This window comes from Aphelocoma coerulescens, chromosome 1A, assembly GCF_041296385.1.
Source record: "Aphelocoma coerulescens isolate FSJ_1873_10779 chromosome 1A, UR_Acoe_1.0, whole genome shotgun sequence".
Lineage (NCBI taxonomy): Eukaryota > Metazoa > Chordata > Aves > Passeriformes > Corvidae > Aphelocoma > Aphelocoma coerulescens.
In genome coordinates, this window is record NC_091014.1 from 11,942,658 (window position 1) to 11,962,124 (window position 19,467).

Here is a 19,467-nt window from a genome sequence, read left to right on the forward strand (position 1 = left end):
ATGGGAAGTGAAAGCATCAAAGTACCTCAGGTTTATTAGAGAGAAAATGCGTAAAAACAGAGTGGTAAGTGTCCTGCCCCCAGCAAAATCTGGGCCAGAGGTTTAAGGTAGCAGCTACTTAATTTTGTTGCCCTGTTACTGGGGATGGATGCACTGGACGGTGTCAGAGGGATATCAGCCTCACTTTGTGCAGTGGCTGAAGTCCTCATCCAAAAAAAAAAAAAACCTTAAAAGCATTTAAGAGTTTCAATGTCCCTGCTTATTTTCATAAAAAGCTGAAGATAGAGAAAAAGATAAGACAAACTGACAACTCCTTGATCCATCAAAATCAAGTTCAAAAGTCCAAAATTCATCCAGCTTTGCCGTTTCCTGGTTGGACACATACATGGATCTTCCCACTGCTTTAGCCTTACAAGGTACTCCAGCACAAACACAGCATACTCAGAACTTATGACAGACATCAACACATTTCAGTGTCAGACAGCCACTCTAACACATTGCCAGAAGAACCCTGCACTGGGTTTGTCTCTCTTACACTCCAGGCAGACAGCGGGAGCACAGCTCTGGTGTCAGGTAATGCTCTGCCTCCAGAGGCATTTCCAGGCAGAGGAGGAGAGGGATGCTATGGTGCCAGGTGGCTGGTTCTGACCAAAGCATTCATCCAGTTGAAAGCCTGGACACTGACCTCAGGGATGGACACAGCTACTCGTGAGAATTCTCCAGCATCTTTGCTGTTTCCCCAACTCCAACACAGATTCCCTCGTGTGCTTGTCTTGGGAACAAAGACAGAACCATTGGAGACAGGCTCTGTGTGATTACGTGGCCCCACCCAGGGGAACAGAGCAAACACTGCCTTTTAATGAATCCCTACTCTCACCATGCTTATAGTGATGCCTAAAGATTTTAGCTTTTTATACATTTTTCATATTTTGTAGTTTTGTAGAGTGTTAATACATGGTTATATGGCTCCTTGTATTTTTCCTGCCCTTTCTCTTGGATTTTAGAATAATAAGCTAACCCTTCTAACAGATACTTGGAATTCTGTTTAGTCTTATTCTTAAGAAAAAGAAGCCTGACAAAGACATTTTGTTTTCCACTAGAACATAGAAGACATAACAAGAAAGCCCCTGGAACAACTCTAATGGGGCAGAACATGGGGGGAAATTGCCTAACCAACTGCTCTTCTAATTGGACAATATTTGTTAGACTAATTTGTTAAACTTATAAAAATTGTAGAAAACTGATGCCAGGTCGGTGCATAACCGGGCACCTGGAAGCTTGCATTAAAGATCTGCTTTTTGTCTTACTATTTTAACACTGTTGTGAGTTTTGTTGTATTTTTATTTTATTTTAGACAAAAATAGCAGAAGTGAAATTGTCCCAGTGACACAAATTCTTGAGCATAATTTAGTGGGTATAACAGTGTCTACTTCTGGCAGTGGCTGACTAGTGCAATATGGGGTAAGACTTGCAAAGGAGAGAGTGGGAGCCCTGGAGAGAGATATTTGCTGTATTGCTTAAACCTCTGTATGCTTTGCCACAGTAACAATAGCAGCATAGTATGGGTGATCAAACAGGGGCTTGGCATAAAGATAGATAATAGTCTTACACTTTCAGATGAAAAGTTATATAACCAGAAAAACTAACCAAGAAATGTAGAACACATCAAATGTTTTTCCCTACAACACCCCCTGCCAAAAAACCATATAAAAAAACAGTCAAGTAAACTAAATCTGAAAATTCTTGGGATACATTTTGTCCTACATTTAGTCAAAATATTTTATACATGTATATGCTAGAAAAACCTGGAAGGGTTGTATAACATCTTTTTTTGGAAAATACTACTGTCAAACAACATTATGCAGAGCTCAGTTCCAGTGACACAATTTTATTCGTGACACTAATTTCTGTGATTATATTGGCAGGAATCATTGAGCCACCCACTAAAAAAAATATTAGAACATTTTTTTAATACATGGGTTTTGGATATACATTTATGCACATTCACTAAGATGAAACCACTTCTGAAGCCAAAAAGAACAAGCAGAAGGCACTTTAAGGTCAAATTTGAGCCAAACTGGTAGGATCAGATAAGGCAAACACTGCTAAATCTTTACCTCTGTATGGAGCAAATCAGGCTACAGCCCCTTCTAAAGGACTGAGATCACAGCAGGAAACCCCTGAACTCTCAGCTCCCCAGCTGAGCCCAAGCCCCACTCATGGAAGCCTGACAAACACCAGACTTCAATCATTACATCATGCCTTCGAACTTATCATTTACCCTGGAATTCTACTATTATAATTTGGGTTATCATAACACCATGGAACGCCATGAAGAACACTACTTTGAGAACACACAACAAGAGGCTCCATAACCTTGACTAAGTTCTGTAGCCTCAGCACAAAGCAAGAACCAGGAGATTGTGCACACACACTGGTGTAGAAAAAGCAGTGAAACAATGTCTGTTAGCACAACTAGCCAGGATCCCAGCACATCAGTGGGTTGACTGTTGTAAATTAAGCCAATGGAACTGTGCTGATTTACTGAGAAAATATCCTGTCGAGTGTGTATTATACTTAACTGCTGCTTCATATTTAATTATAAAAATCTTAAAGCAACACAAAAGCCTACAGCAACACAGTAGATGCCTGCTGTGCACCAGCTGTCTGCAGTGACAGAGCATGACAGCCAGCCCCAGCCTTGGGGGGGTCTAAGGACTAAAGCAGTCCCTCAGCAACCAAAACCACTGGCTTCTTCATGCATTACAATCTTTGTTGCAAGAGTACTTTCCCACTGTGTCCATTTCCATCACTGGGAAATAATTAATGTTGTCTGGACAGATTCTGTTTTCATTTCCTTCAGTGTGAGGAAAAACACCATGAGAAAGAAATTACAGGGCTGGAATTTTAATCCTAATGCATCTTTTGGGAAGACTGAAGTCCAAATTCCCCTGATCTTTCCAGTGTTGCCCACTGGATGGGCAGCGCCTGGTACTCAACCCAGGGGAAGCTCCAGGACTCTGCCAGGCCATCCAAAGCCCCACTCCCAAAGCACAGGCAGCACTCCAGGTGTTGAGGAAGTAAAAACAGCAGGCAGAAATCCTTCCTTTCAGGGAGGAAAAAAACCCATGATGACCACCTGATGTACAAGTAAGAGCTCATGGTTAGCTGGGGAGAGAGAACTCAGATTCAGCCCTGGATTTGTGTTTTGGGGGAACAGGAAAAAAAAAAACCTAGAATGGTATTTTTTCCTCCTGGACAAATTTAGTGAGTCAGTTTCAGCAAATTACTGTCATTAAACACATTTGAAAGCAGCTGTAAGTAGGGGAAAAACCAAAGATAGTCATACACAGAATCATGCTGCCAGGACTACAGCAAGAGTATTTAATATTTTAGAGGAGACTGGAAGAAACTTATAATAATGCTAAATTATGAAATAACCAAGCCAGAAGAGATTTTTATTTCTGCCTTCAGCTGCTGAAGATGAATGCCTGATAAGTCCCAAAGGATGTTCCCTCCCCTCTTCACTCTCCATTCCCTCCCAAAAAAAAAAAAAAAAAAAAGAAAAAAAAAAAAAAAGAGAAAATATAAAAACAGGCTCCAAGTTTTCTGCACAGTCTGAATCTGAGATCAAAAGAAATGAAGTTAATAGAAGGGGATCCAACACAGAATATCACTCGCAACTTGTCAATCTTATTTTCAGTCTCCCCTTCAGGTATTAATCACTTTTCCATCTGTGTCAAGAGAGGATCTCTATGATTTTGGAAAATCAAATGTGATAAAAATCATGCTAAAAATATTTCAGTTGCAAAATATGATGCTTCATACCAGAAGGCCAGAAATAATTCACAAGGAAGCTTTGAAAATGCTTCAAGAACACTTTTGGTAAAATTGCACTCTGAATCATAAAAACCCTAGGAGAGAGAGGGGTCCCCAAATAAATTTAAAGCTAACTGAAACTTTTTGTAAATTAACATTTAGAAAGAAGAAAAAAGAAGAAAAACATTGAAGACATTTTCAAATGCGCTTTACAAAGAGGACCCTGGGTAGATAGTCACACCTCCAGTTCAAAAGGTTTATATTTAAATTTTCAGATAAAATTTAGAGAAATTTAGGTGGAACTTTAAGGAATTTGTAACACATGCTACTTGAACAAACTCTGTAACAATGGGATTTTCGTGTGTCACCAGTCACCTGCAGAGCCAGGCACGATGGCTCTGTGCTGTTCTGATTCCATTGTAAAGAACATGAACTGACAACACCTTGACAGTTGAGTTTGCATTTGCCTGTGACTGTGAGCACACACATGGTTAATCAGCTCAGCTGACAGCAGTAATTCATGTCAGCTACGCTGCTCCACTCACTGCATGTTCATGTGTGAAAAGCCAGTTCCTAATTTGTCTCAGGCAACTCTTTGAGTCATTATTAGTTTGCAAAAATACCCAGCACTTCTGTTTCTGACTAATTCACTTAATTATAATCTCTCTATATGCTTTAACATGTCAATTCCTCTGTGCCTTTGGAGTGGGCTGCATTTTTCACATGAAAGGAAGATTGAGATCCAGAAGCAAATTTTAGCTATCTGCAGTCAATATTTTACATCACCATTTCACAAGGCCAGGAAGAGGTTTAGTGCTGCTCCTCCTGAAGCAGAGCAGTAAGGCAATATTAGAAATGATCTTGTAAACCACACTTCAGTGTGCTACATTTGAACTGCTCCAGAGATGGCTCTGAGAGAGAAAAATCAAGAAAATCATGTGCCAAGAAAGGGCAAAAGGCAGGCAAGAACAGAGAACCATTAAATTCACTATCGACTGTATTATTTTTGACCATTTATTTGTGACAATACCCTCTCTGCTGTCTTTCTTCCACTTTGTGTTATTTTAAATGACAAGACAGACAAAATATTGTACTGCAACACCCAATGCAATAACACATTTTCAGAAAATTCTCATCTTACTGTAGCCAATAAACATGCAATCATCTAATGTAAGCAGGCCAAATTACATGGCTGAACAACTCAGCTCTCTCCATGTGTTTAAAAGAGCCACAATGATGAGCATAAAGCTTAAATTTGTAATTTTTAATCCCTTGCTACCATATACACTAGTAATTCTGCACAGTTGTGTATACCTCCCCAGGAAGCAAGCTGTCAGCATAATGACCACATTTAAATATTATTTCTGAGATCAAATTGGTCTAAACCAAAGAAAAACATAACAACTCAGTAGCCTTCACAGTCTGCCACTTGTGCGTTAGCATCATGGAACGAGCTTTTCATTTCTGCCTTCCTAGGTGGGAAACTCCAAACTTTCCATTCCAAACTTTATATGTGCACCCTGTAGCAGATATTACAATGCCAATCAAATGTGCTACTGCTGTCCATGCTGTTCTTCAGCTAGAGCAGCCGTGCTAGGCTTCTGTAACTCATAGCAAGTCATAACAATGTTACTGTCTGTGAATAATCACCTGTGAGAACTGCTGACAGAGGGGAAGGAGGAAAGACTCTCCATTATGTTAAATCCAGCTTGGAAGAGCCCAAAGGGAGGGGGAAGCACAGACTCGTGGTCCTAAGGTGCTTTCAGAGCACCCTACCATGCTCCAGGCAACATCCTCTCCCAGCTTTCCAAAGCTCTGACATGTCCAAGTATGGGCACACAGCAGGGCCAAAGGCAGCCTGGTGTCTGTGCACAGCAGCTCTGTTTCTTGGAGACTCTACGTAATAAAATGACCAGAAAGCCAGAAAGGGTTGAATTCCACCTCCTATTCTACAAGACAGAGGATGAGGGCAGAAAATATTTCTTCTGTAACATCACCCACATTATGGAGAAGGCTTGGCTTATCACAAGAGCCTATGTTGTCCCAGGAGCATCGAGAGGAATCAGTAGTTTAGATCTACAGGAATTTTATGGTTAGACCTATGGGACAACCTTTGGAGCTTGCAACTCTCCCACTTATCTTCAGTGGCATTTACTAATGAGCAGCAAAGCAAGCACTCTGTTGGTTTGAAGAATTTTCAAAATAGATTTTGTTCTGCAGGTGTGTGGAATAGTCAAAGCAGACAGGAAGGCTGCTGTGAAGAATTAAAGCAGATCAGAAAAAAAGAAAGAAAAAAAAGATGTTCTATTCCTTTATTCCTTTATTAGTGCAGTTGTAATGTTTTGCTTCAGCAATATGTTTGTTGCTGCTGTGAAATAGGATATTGATCGGAGAGAAACAAGGAATCCACAAAAGCCTGAAATATCAAAATTGTTTAAGTATGTCAATTTTGGGGAATGTCTGGTCTAGAATAGTCGAAAGAGCATTTGATATTTGCTTCTTTTCTTTCCCCTTTCAGTCACAGACAGCTGCAAATATAGATCTGAAAAAACAAGAGTCAGTTGCAAAAAGAAAAAGATTCATTTTAGAAGATGCTTTATGCCTTATTTTTGATTATCACGCATGTTACATATTTGCTTAGAGTATTTACTTTTACTTTGTTAAAGTATAGGTCCAAATTCATTAACATACTGTACTTGCTTTATACTACCCCAAAGAAGAAAAGCAGCCATAAACTGCTGAAAAGCACCTGATTCGACTTGCTTTGTATGGACAGAATTAAATAAACCAGCATGAATACATCAGTCATCGTGGACATAAAAATCTGGTTCTGCTGGTAATAGATAATTTCCATCCTAAAATGTTAAGCTTTAAATGGCAGATGTGCATCTTTTCTTCTGACATAATTTCCATCTTTGCTATAACATTGAGATACATCTTAAAAATTACATATTATGATTGTAGTTCATGTTTTTTAAAGGTCATTTTTACCACATTTCTAAATCTGTTGATGATTGAGCTTAAACACCAGGGGAAGGATTCCTGTAATGGCTTTGTCTGCTCAGTGTCTATTTCTCTCTATTTCCTGAAGGAAATCAAATCATGAGGAGTATTTAAGTCCCTGGTCACATATGTGAAAATTTCATAAGAGAATTCTGTATTTATTTTCCTAAGAGAAAAGGGATTCAACTCTGAATTACTCTGTTTAATATAAAGTATTACATCCAAAGTATACAAAAGTCAATTCAAGCATCCTGAATGACATTAGTTGACTTAACATCAGGCCTTAAAGTCATTTGTGGCAGAACAAAGATGCCCCTGTATGCCTGGCTCTTTAGATTGAAAGCCATTGAACTTGTTCATTACGAATAAGTTGATGATTTGAACATTATTTGTTGCACTTTCAACTCCAGATACAAGTCAGAGACATCTTGGAAGGCCACTTCATCATTTTCTCCTCACTTCCCTTATTGTTACACATTGGAGCCCAAAGACACGGTCAGGTCTGTATGAGGAAAACCTGGGTAGTACACACGACGTGTGTCATTCAGCCGTTTTCTTTACAGTTTGCAGTACTTTCCCTGAGCTGTTAATGAACTTGTCTGTGTACTGGCTCAGCCACATCACGAGCTGTTACACGTCTTCCTCTCTCTGCTAGAGCATCTACATTTTCACAGGAAGTAGAAGATGAAAAGTTCGCAAAACTGTCTGTGATTTAATATACTCATCTTTAAAAACACCTCATAGATCTCAGTCATAATTAGCAATGCAATATAGAGGTTGTTTAACTAGAATCTCCCCTTCACTGAAAGTCTCACAATAATTTAAAAAGTTTGGGGGTTTTTAATTACCCTTGAGATGAAAAAGAAAACCAGCTTTTTTTCCTCTCCCAACAGATAAATATTTTCATGCCAATTTCAAGACAGTGCTGTCTTTAGGAAAGACAGTCAGCAGACCACCAGCTTCCAGTGCTCAAGCAACAGAAATACATTGTTGGGAACCCTTCCTGCTAGACTTCAGCTGTGCTGCCTCTTTAATTACATGATTTAGTCATGCAATATTCCCTCTTGGACTCATCTGAAAGCAATACAATATTTTGAGGACAGAATTATAAGCAAACCTACCTCAAAGTAGTAATGATGCCTGGCAGCAAAGTGCACATGATTTACATCAGCTCCTTCTTCTCCTTCTTCTCCTCCTTCTCCTCCTCCTTCTCCTCCTTCTTCTTCTTCTTCTTCTTCTTCTTCTTCTTCTTCTTCTTCTTCTTCTTCTTATTATTATTATTATTATTATTATTATTATTATTATTATTATTATTATTATTCACTCTAGTACTTGGATGCTGCAATGCTGGGAATGTCTCTTTCTTTCTTGCAGTTTCTAAAAGAGCAAATCTTCATTTACTTTTGACATTCAGAGCCAATGTAGCTTCTTAAACAAGATGAATAGAGTTGGCATCAGACACGCAGAAACTCTCAGAGTCCTGGTGCTAGGCAGAACCAAGTCAGAGCTTCACCGTCTACTTCTTTTTAAGGAAATACTCTTACATATATTGACACCCAACCATATCCAACGTGACAGGGCACAGATATCTCATACGAACAGCACAATTATCCAAAATATGAAATACAGACGTAAGGCCTCCTGAAGAGGGAGTCATACACATACAGGTTTTGGTTCTTTGCTCAGCAAACTTGCCATAATCTACAGGACTTTTGTCTTTTATGTAGGACAGTGATAACCCTTAATTTCTGAATGTATTATTTTTGCCTACGGATGCTGGATACCCCCTATGTGGTGAGTACATATACCACCTATGTGGATGATATGGGATACATTGACACTGAATTCTGAAAGCAGGACAATCTTTCTGATTTTTACAGTAGGCTGACACATTGCCCAGTGACCCTTTTAGCACTCTTCTACTTCAGTTTTTCACTCATAGGGATGGAATAACTATTTATTTCTTTTAATAAAGTCCTTTGAATGAATATTAATATATTTATATAAATAAATTCTGTAGCATTAATAAACTCTGTAACACTGCACTACCAATAATTTGTTACATAAGTATCATAACATATTTATTTATGAAGAACTTAAGGATTAATAAGAATCATATTAATCTTGATTAAATGTTTGCATTAAGGTAAAACACTTCACAATAGTGTTAAAAAGCATGATGCAAAAGGCAGCTGAAAATTATCAATGCAAGGAGGACAATCCTTCCTCTTAGAGCCAAGTACACATGAATACCAAACACTTCAACCGCACCAAAAATGTCCATCGCTTGGAAAAAAGGAAATAAGAAAACAAATGGAATTCCTCAGGGCTGAAATGTAATAATCTCTGAGATTAGACTTCTGTTAGGAGTCTCGTGTGCAACCATTACACACTTAAGCAGACCTGACCAACCTGCTCAGGGGAGCGGAAAAAAAAAACAAAAACCCCAACAAACCACCAAAAGTAAGAAAACTCACTGGAATTTGGAGTATAATTGATAATCTTTCTGCTAACAAAAAAATATCATGACTGTTAAAGAAATCTCCTTAAATAGGCTCATGGGTTACAAGTTTCATTTGAAACAAATACCTTTAGCTTGAGTCAAGGCACTTCAAAAGATAATTTTTCATCTCTTAAAATTAAAATTGTCGTTATTTTCTAGAAAACAGGAGATTAATTAGAGAGACTCTGAACTTCCTTTATTAGGACAATAGAGTAGTTTTTCTTCCTTTTCTTCTTTTTGTAGTTTGCTTGGTTTTGCCATTTTTTAGCAACAAATAGGAATTCTGAAAGCCCAAAATTTGTCACTCACATAATCAGGTGATTTCATTAATTGAAGAAATTATTAAGGACCTGAAAAAAAAAAAAAATATTAACTCTGTTGACACATGGAACACAACATTAAATACCTGGTGTTTACCACCAGCTTTATCACTTTATCACTTGAGGAAAAAGCCTATATGGGTAGATATACTTTTTGGGTTTTTTTTTAAATAACAACAGATGTCCCTGAAGAAAGCCCAAATGACCCTGCCTTCTCATTTTCACTGCATATTGGCTCAGCCTCAAAGCTAACCAGAGGTCACTCCTCTCAAACACAGGACTGTGAAACCCCTGCTCTCAGGGTCTAACCCTTGTTCTAGAAGGGTGACATCATTGCCAAGCACCAGTAAACTGAAATAAGACCAAGCAGATTTCCTGTTACTTCGTGTACCTCCCTGAAAGATGCACTTTACAGTCCGAGTTCACTGCCTTGCAGGAAGAGGATGCTTATTTTTAGCAACAACCTTGAATGTTTCGACCAGTGTGCAGATATAGAAGCAAACAGGACAATTGCTAAATCTCATTACTCTGTTTTTTTTGTTACTGAAGGACAAAGTTAAATAGAATACAATGGTGGATTTATATTGCATAATCAAGCACCAAAGACTGGAAAGAAAAATATAATCATCTTATGATCTTTTTTATTAACTTTTTAATTTAAAAAGTAAGAAAACAAATTGAGGTCACAGTTTATTTTTCCAAACAGAATGATTCACATCTACAGTTTTGAAAACATTACAAAATTCAGACTATGCAATCGACCAGCTTCAGAAGATTTGACTTTAGAAACCTCCAGCAGCAAATCTGCCCTTTTCCTTTTCTTCCCATGCCAACAGTATCTGGTCTGCCATGGTATCTGCCATAAGATTCCTGAAAGGAATTACATATTATTTCACCAGAGTTTTCTTCACCCATCAGTTCAGCATCAGTATTTCTTGAATTGAGACAAGGACAGAAGCTGCAGATCCTCAGATTTGCCATTTGGCATCTCAGAGTTCACATCCCCATGATAGCTTTCCTCTGATTTGGGAAATCCTAAGTATTCCATGTGCTACAACTGCATGGACTCAATACCTCTGAGGCCCTTGAAGGCCTTAAACACAACATCATCACCACCTTCCTGCCTCAGTCACAAACAGCCCACCCCAGCCCCATTATGGTAAGGCAAAGAGCAGGAGCAGCCCTGCATGGCTTGGGCTGTGTTTGTGTGGGCAGGAGGATGTGCCACCAGAAGCTGCCAGCTGGGGACACGTGGTATGGGATGAAAGCCAGCAGCTGTGGGAGATGGACATCACAAAACATGAGTCACTCAGTGTGGAACAGCTGATTACTATCCCACTGGCATCTTCCCTGGCCTCCACACTCTACCTTCTTCCCACAAGACTGTTCCAAGCTTCCAAGACTGCTTGTCCTCTACCAGGACAGCCTGGCCACGGTGTGGATCCCAAATATTGACCTCCTTGGAAGAAGGAATAATGGTAGATTTTCCTGCAGTGCCCGCGCCACGTATTTTACTGCAACCAGGAAGAGAAGCAGATTCCATAGTCTCAGATGTGGCCAAGAAGAGCAACTCCCAGCAGAAGGGCATGTTTCCCCAAAGGACGATGTGGCTACTGTGATTAATTATGGATCAAATCCTTCCATCAGTGCAAAGGCAGCATCCAGTCCCTTCTGAGCAAACAACAAGGGAAAAACAGGAATGGATCAGTAGTATCAAACCCTTCCCACAACACACCCAGCCCAACACTCCCAACTCAACTGCTGTTTCCCACAAAAAAACTCATTCCAGGTTCTCATCTCTAGGTTATTATGGAAACAGGGAGATCATTCAGAGTGAACACAGGGCACTGCCATACTCTCCCTCTCCACACTGAAGGACATTTAGCAGTAGTTAGTATGTCATCTCAGTATCCAGTTGTTTTCAATGTTAAGTTTTCAATCTCTTTTTGTTAAAAATAAACGGGTGAAATGTTGGGGTCTCCCCCTGCCATGTGGTCCTGGGAGAGGGGCCCTGGGAGGGAGGCACGGGGTTTCCCTGCCCCTGGTCAGCCTCGTTCCCCATTGGTTGTTTTGTGTTCCCCTGCATGGGCAAAGGACCCTCGGGTCCCGTGATGGAGCAGTTCCTCGGCAGAGCCCGGCCATGCAGCTGGAGAAATAAACATCTCTGAAACATCTACCAAGAATCCATCCGTATATATTTCTTTTCCACAGGCCTCATTGATTGATACACGTGTTGCAGTTTCCCCACTGTAACACTTCTGTAAGAAGTTTTTTTGGTATTGTCATCAAGGTGAATACTCTTGCTAAAACCTTTAGTTTTGAGATCCCAGTAAGCTAAGCACAGAGAGGGGAAACAATGCATGTCTTCAGACTAAAACAGTTCCTCACCACAAAAAGATCAGAGACTTTAGCCTCACCTATCCCCAGGCTTGCACATACAATTCAGTGTGGGTCACACATCAGCAGGTTGATTTTCAAAATGTTGCAAAAAAGAGAAGCAGAAGCAATAGAAAAACAGACTGTCTGATGGGCTGCATTTGAAGGAAGATCGTGGACACCAAGAAAAGAGCAGTTCCTTGGTCGTGTTTTCTAATCCAAGTCTCCTATCCCAGAAGACCCCATGACAGGACACTTTTCTGGCTCTACAAGGTGTAGCAGGTGTCCAGGCAGAGGCCAAGTAGGGTGCCATCAAGACAGCTGACAGCCTCTCCCCAGTCTCCTCCCCACACAGGCTGGCTGGATCCATATAAAAAAAAAATCTTAAAAAACAGGTTTTTTCAGTGTTTTGATGGGAGCCTTTTCTGCTCCTACACCTCTCACAAACATTAAGCTTTTTATCAAGAAGTCAGCCCAAATAGATGGTTGATACAGAAATCCAGGCTCCTAAACAGAGAGTTATGATGGAGGAACGCTTTATCTCCACAGATAAAAGGCTGCCAGCAGTAAGGAGAAACACCCAGAACCTGTAGAGGTTTGGTGATAGCTAAAGAGCAGCCTTCCAGCAGCCTAAGAGCTTTCACAAAAACTTTCATAGCCCTGTAGAACAAGGATAATCTTTATGGTCAATAAAGGCAACATACTGCTTGTGCCTTATAAGGGTGTCCTTATGAAGTGCCCTTATGCATTATGGGACATTTCGTGCACGCAGCAAGCTTCCACTGTGGAGAAAAGATCAGTGCTCTAGGGAGGGAAACAAACAATACAGATAAGTGCAATGTCTGGTTGTGCAAGAAAGGGGATAGGGAAGTTTGGAGAACGGCAGCCTTAGACAAGGCTGAACAATTCACTGGGACTGTATGGCACAGCTCACAGCTCTCTGCACAGTGGTTTCAAGCACCTTACACTGCTGGTAGAAAGGCTGCCCCAGACCATCCTTCTCCTTAATGAGATGACAGAAAACATCCTGCACGTCAACAGAGAAGAGTTAGGAGACTCTCAAAGCAAGTGCATGTACCTCTACCTCCACTGGTAGAGCTGAATGGTAATGAAGACCATGGAGAATGAGTTTTTCTTTGAGGAGAAGAAATATACCTTCAGTGGAAAAAGGCTGATGTGTAAAAGCCAATTTGTGATGTAAGTAGTTGTCTCTGCTGTTGTTGCAGAGACTCAGTGAGACAACTCTTCCACAACCTTCCACAACAGCACACAGGGCCTGTAAAATGACAGAACAATAATTACTACTTCATACAATCATGATTTTATTATGGAAGCTGCATACAGGGATGTGTACTCCTTTTTAGTTGAGAAATAACTAATAACACACCAGTACTGATTAACCTTGGGTATACAACCGTTACAGACCAAACTACACTAAAAGTGAAATATGGCATCACAAGCTTAGGCCACCAGCAGAGTCATCTTACTTTGAATTGATTCCTCACTGACCAGTGCAACAGCAGGATTTTCAAGATCCAGAGAGCAGTGGTAAGGCTCTCTTCCAGAGGTATGAGCTCCCAGGAGACCACACCTCCACTGGAAATAAGAGCACTAGGCATGGTGGCTGTAGACAGGTTGCTGCTTGTTTCACAGAGGCTGAGCATCTGTGTACAGTCTCCCTGAAGTGAATAATGAGGTGGGTGTGTCTCCACTAGTTTGAATTTTCACCAGGAATGTGTTTCCAAAGGAAATGCATCCTTTTTTTTCCCATGGTGAATACATTCTGCAAATCTGGTTCTGCACCAGGAGTGCTGAGCTGCTGAGGGGCACTTGGTCCAAAAGAGCAGCTGGTTCAGAGTAACATCCCATGAAACAGAGACCTTGGGCATTGCACCCTGAACAACAGGCATTTTACTCAAACAAATCTGCTTCTCATGGTCTGTGCTGCTTGCTATCAGGTATAGCCAAGGTGAGTGTGAAACAAGTGACCCACAGGCACGGGTGGATGAGAAACACACTCCAGAAAAAAACAAGAGTTGGTGTTGCACAGTACAGCCCAGGCAAGCCACTGTAGAGCACAAGCAAGAACAGTATGGTGACAAGTCAGTCTGCAATACATTGAAGAAGGACTTAAATGCCCTCCCTGATGATCCCTATAAAAGCTTGCAGAGATGCAATTCTCCACTGATTCTTTCTATTCGCAAGGTATGTTACAAGTGTTCTGCTCTTCTCTAGTGGATATAAAAAGCATGTCATGCTGGAACAGGTCTGGCAATTTTAGTTTCAGCTACCAGCTGGTTTTAGTACCAGCTTTTATGAATCCTTGAAAAGATGTTCAATTTAACTTTAACAGGATTGCTGACAGATCATATTGTAAAGTGTTAGTACATAACATTTACTACCTTATGCCTGGATTTGAGAACACTATATCTGAAGAGAAACTATGAAATCTATTTTCTATGGAGAAGTTAATACCACTCTGAAGTCAGCTATTTTTTATCAGAGAGAAAATATGATAAAACCAACTAATTTAAGATAAGGTTCATATAAACATGTTTTCTAAAAGGACATAAGCACACATTTTCCAAGAAAAAGTTTATAGATCTAGTTTCTAAAGAAGTCTTTTACTGTCTCTTTGGAAAGTTTAGACTGCTTTTCTAACCTACGCCTTTAAAGAAAGGCTCAGTACCTTTCCAGGACATGAGGCTAATTAAATACTAAAAAATTGGTCTGTACTACATCACTGCAGCTCAGAGAACCAGATCTCAGAAATGGCTGAGGGATAATAGTGCAGTTTTAGAGATACCTAAAGAGTAAGGCTGAATATGATTATCTCATATTCACTTGCTCTGTCACAGACTTCACGTGCAACCTCAAGTAAGAAATTTATTATAATGAGTGAGGCATGCCAGGAAATGGTCTTTCAGAGATTCTACAGAAGTCAGTTTTGGTCTCTGTTTTCAGTAATAGAGTAATACCTCAAGCCATTTCCACCAGTGGAAAAGAAATTCCAGTTTGCTCTTACAGAAAATATCTTTACCACATGATAGCACATTACAGCACATGTTTTACATGTAGAAGAACCCTTCTCAGCTATACTGCACATGGCATTGTTTATATACTCATACAGAATAAATAAAAAGCAACTGAACTCAGAATAAAAGGGGGATTTTAAAATATACAGAACCACCTTGTTGATGTTATTGTTTATGACAGCATTTGGATCTAATTGCATCAGACTAAACAGAGAGCATCTTAAAAGCTCACTAGATGCTAACTATCATGATAAAAAGTTATGCATCAGCCAACATCCATTATGCAGCCAACATCCATTTTAAGTCCTGCCATGTTAAAAGGTGGTCGCTCACCTGACTTACTGGCCAGCATGGGGCTTTGTGGTCATCACAGGTAAGGCAGAATTCAGCTGCGTGGGATAGACAATGCTGAACACAAAACTCCCATCCATGTTGGCAGCAAAGTGATGGGCAGCACTGTCAGGTATGTTTTAGTGTTGTATTCTAGTACCAGAACCTTTTGCTTGTGTCTTGAGAGAAAATTCCTGACCTCTGATGTTGGTTTTGAGGCATGAAATGTGATGTGGTCTGATGTTTGTGAGTTTTTTTCCTAAAGAGGATTTATATCCCTCTCCAGACCAGGCTAACATCTCTAGTTTATTTACTGCAGTGAAACCCTGTCCGACTGGTAAATCATGATGTCCACTGCACATGCTGCAGACTCCTTCAGCTGTGATTCACTTTGCAGGATGACTGCTTACATGTCCCAAATAACTGTGGGGAATTGAAAACTACCCACAGCTCAGTCTCATTAAATGCTATTTCAGATAATTCACCTCAAACAATCATGTATGGAAACAAAGCAAAAAGGGTCTTGCATTCGTGGTCAGAGCAAGTATTTGTGTAGGAAATGAGGCAACTTCCAAATGGCAACTTCCAGTTCAGGATGAGTTTGTTCGCTTCAAATGGGAAAGATCTAGATAGTCTGGTTTTGGCAGTCCTCTAACTCATCTTGGATCATCACTGCTTCATCCCTGATTTAGCATGGTTTCACACTTGGCACTCCACTGCCTTGGGTCAGACTGACCAGCTGTGTCTCCCACCATTGAAACAGCAGCCAGCCAAGGAGTTCTTGTTCCACCAGCAGGGTAAGAGTGACCGAAAACAACACTTTTAAAAGTACCAACCCCAATAAAGACACATGGTTACCATTTATAGTGGGGCATAAAGCATTTAAGAACACAACACAGGTGCTCAGAAACAGATGCCAAAACCTTCTTCGATCACACATAAAGACATGTCACTCAGGAGTTGCGTAGTGGACAGCCAGAGGCTGTGTACATAACCATGTAATCATCATACGGAAACTGTTGCAAAAGAGGAAACACATAAGGATTCTATATTGCTTTAAAAGGGCTTATTCTTTATCTTTCCACAGTGTGCAGACCTGATAGCCTCTTTCCATCTGCTTCCTCTCCAGAACACTAAATGTAGCATTCACAAGACAGATGTTAAAATATTATTTTTCAGGTACAACAAATCCCACAGCCACTGGCCTCCCCAGCTGTTTCCTCTTCCCCAAGATCCACTCACTGCATTTCCTGTTACTTCCCTCTCCTAAAAAAAATTCCCCTAAATCAATTCATCACTTGGCAAGCACATTTATTGTAGCTGTGGATAAATAACTAGAGAGGGGGGGGGAAGCCCTGTAAATAGAAAGGTACACTGGTCACAGCTTCATGGAACTACTCAGCTTTTACCAAAGTGTGTTTTGTGAGCTAATGGCCCAAGTTAAGCTACAGAGAGATTTCAGGCAGCCTGAACTAAAAAGTAATTTTGAAAAGCGCTGAAGAGTAATTTTAAAAAGCACTCAAAGCTTCAAGTGCAGAACGAAAACAGAAAAAGAAAACATGCATGACGCTTCTAAACTGCAGAGGAAAACAGTTACTGTGGTCCATAATAATTGACGTATCAGCAAGACTATAAGTACTTGTGGGGGTTTTTTTATCAGTATCTTTAGCACAGCTGCAGTACTACAGAACACCCAAAAGAGTGCAACAACAGAAAAATTAAAAAAGAAACCACAGAAGGAAAAAAGACCTCTAAATTAGACCCATCAAATATTTAAACCCATAGCAAGACAATGAGCAAGCTTATATTGATTATTTGAGGCATTTTCCATATATTGCATATATGGAAAGCTCTCAGAAGAGTGATAGTGATGAGGGAAAACTTTCCAATAAAGACAGTACGAAATTTTTTTAGAACATTGCAAACTACTGCAGCCACAAAACTACCTACCTGCCTCTTGAGCTGAAGAGCCTCCAGGGAGTAGCAGGCAGCTCAGATCTAAAGCAAAGACCCATTGAACAAAGCTATTCAAATATCCCACAGAACTATTGAGCTCTGTCACTTAGTTGTAACTCCTCCATTATCTATAGTCTTTAGCATCAGAACCAAACTCATCCTTGTGACGCAAAATACATTTTGCTGACGCTGTTTCGTGATTCTCATTCTCTGTGCCTTGACCTCCAGGCTGTTTGACAGCAATAGAAAAACAAATCAGATATTAAAGACTAGTCAATATAGGAGGATAAATGATTGTACCTTCTTGTTACAGCGGGGATTCTGTAACACAATGCACCAAACCAGGAGTCCCGTGGAAAGGAAATATGTATGGACCGATTCTTGGTAGATGTTTCAGAGATGTTTATTTCTCCAGCCACATGGCCGGGCTCTGCCGAAGAACTGCTCAATCATGGGACCCGAGGGTCCTTGCCCGCACAGGGGAACACAAAACAACCAATGGGGAAAGAGGCTGACCAGGGCAGGGAAATGCCATGCCTCCTCTCAGGGCCCCTCTCCCAGGGCTACATGGCAGAGGGAGGAGACCCCAACACCTTCTCACCATACTTCTCATGTCATTTCTCTTTCAAAGAATTCAGCAGGACTGGGCTCCTAACAAAGAACACAAGTGAAGAGGTGTGCTGATACAACAGCTAACAAAGCACCTTATTTGATATAATGAAATGCTATAAACATCACTTTGCTGTGTTTAAAGCACAGAAGCCTGTGTAGACATGTTAACTCTACTATCTTGCCTTCTAAAATAAGGCTCATAAGAAAGATCTGCCTTAGAAGTCCAGTTTATACCTCCTGGGCCATTGGAAAATTGATTTCCTAAGAATCTTTTTTTGAACACAACAAAGATTAATGGCTCTAAAGCAGAATAGTGGTTGGCAATGAGGCAAAGAAATGCTTTCACAGCAGCCTTTAGTTAAAGTCCATTCAGGCAATGGACAAACACCTTGAAAGGAAGCTGCATGTCTTCATTCAGGAATTTGAAAGTGTTCCATTATTCAGTTAAACTCCTGCAGTCCTGTTTCATCATTCAGCCTTTCCTCAGTGTGCTACCTGAATTCTTCCAGAATGAACACAGTATTCCGATTTTTGTCTGTCTCCCCTATGTCTAATGGCATCATGAGTTAATGAAGTCATCAATTAACAATTCTTGTCTGACCAGAAACAGGACAGAGGCAAAAAGGGGATTAAGTATGAGTTTTCTTTTTAATCTGATTTTTTTTGTAATAAAGCGTATTAAATAGTTTAGCAATGTACAAACCTCTCAAGTAATGTCTCATCTTTAGGAATGGAAAATTTTGAAGCTTGCTGAGATGATTCAAACTGGTATTTTTTAGTAAAACACTCATTTTGTATTCCATCCCCATCCATCCTACCAAAAGGAAATTAAAAAAAAAAAAAAAGCTTTCCACTTTTAAAGCCCTTTCATTTATAAATAACTCCACAATTCAAGATACACAAGGAGAAATGCAAACTGATGCAAGAAAAAACTGCAAGAATGAATGGCCTAAGAACACATGCATTGTACACAAAGTCTCCTCAGGCCAAATCCATCCAGCTCAAAAGAGAAACAGCTAATGTATGACCCACCCAGTCTTAAGTGAGCTGGCAGTTCAAAAAAATGATTTCAAACTGAATTAGACATTGTGAACTATTGTAAGTAAGATGGTGTCTGTGAAAAAAAAAAAAAAGTCTGAAAGGATGATTTTGTTATCATCCAAAGGTGAAGAGGAGGGACAGAAATATTCTCACACGATAGAGTACAACTGGCTCAGGTCCTCCTTCAGGATACCGACAGAATTCAGCTTCAGTTCAGGGCAAGAAGCTGAGTAAGGGCCTCACTCTGAGACCTTCTATGGAACTTATTTTATCTTAGTAGAAGATACAGACATTTGTTGCAAAGGAATGAATGGTTAGGATGCAACTGTGACACAGATTCTAGTCCTTCAAGGAGAGAGGTCAGTATCATATAAATGAAATCAAATCGACATGACAAGGTAAAATAACACTTTCAGGGTATCTACTTGCCCGTGTGTCAGGAAGATTTTCTCAGATATCAGCAGGCCAAATG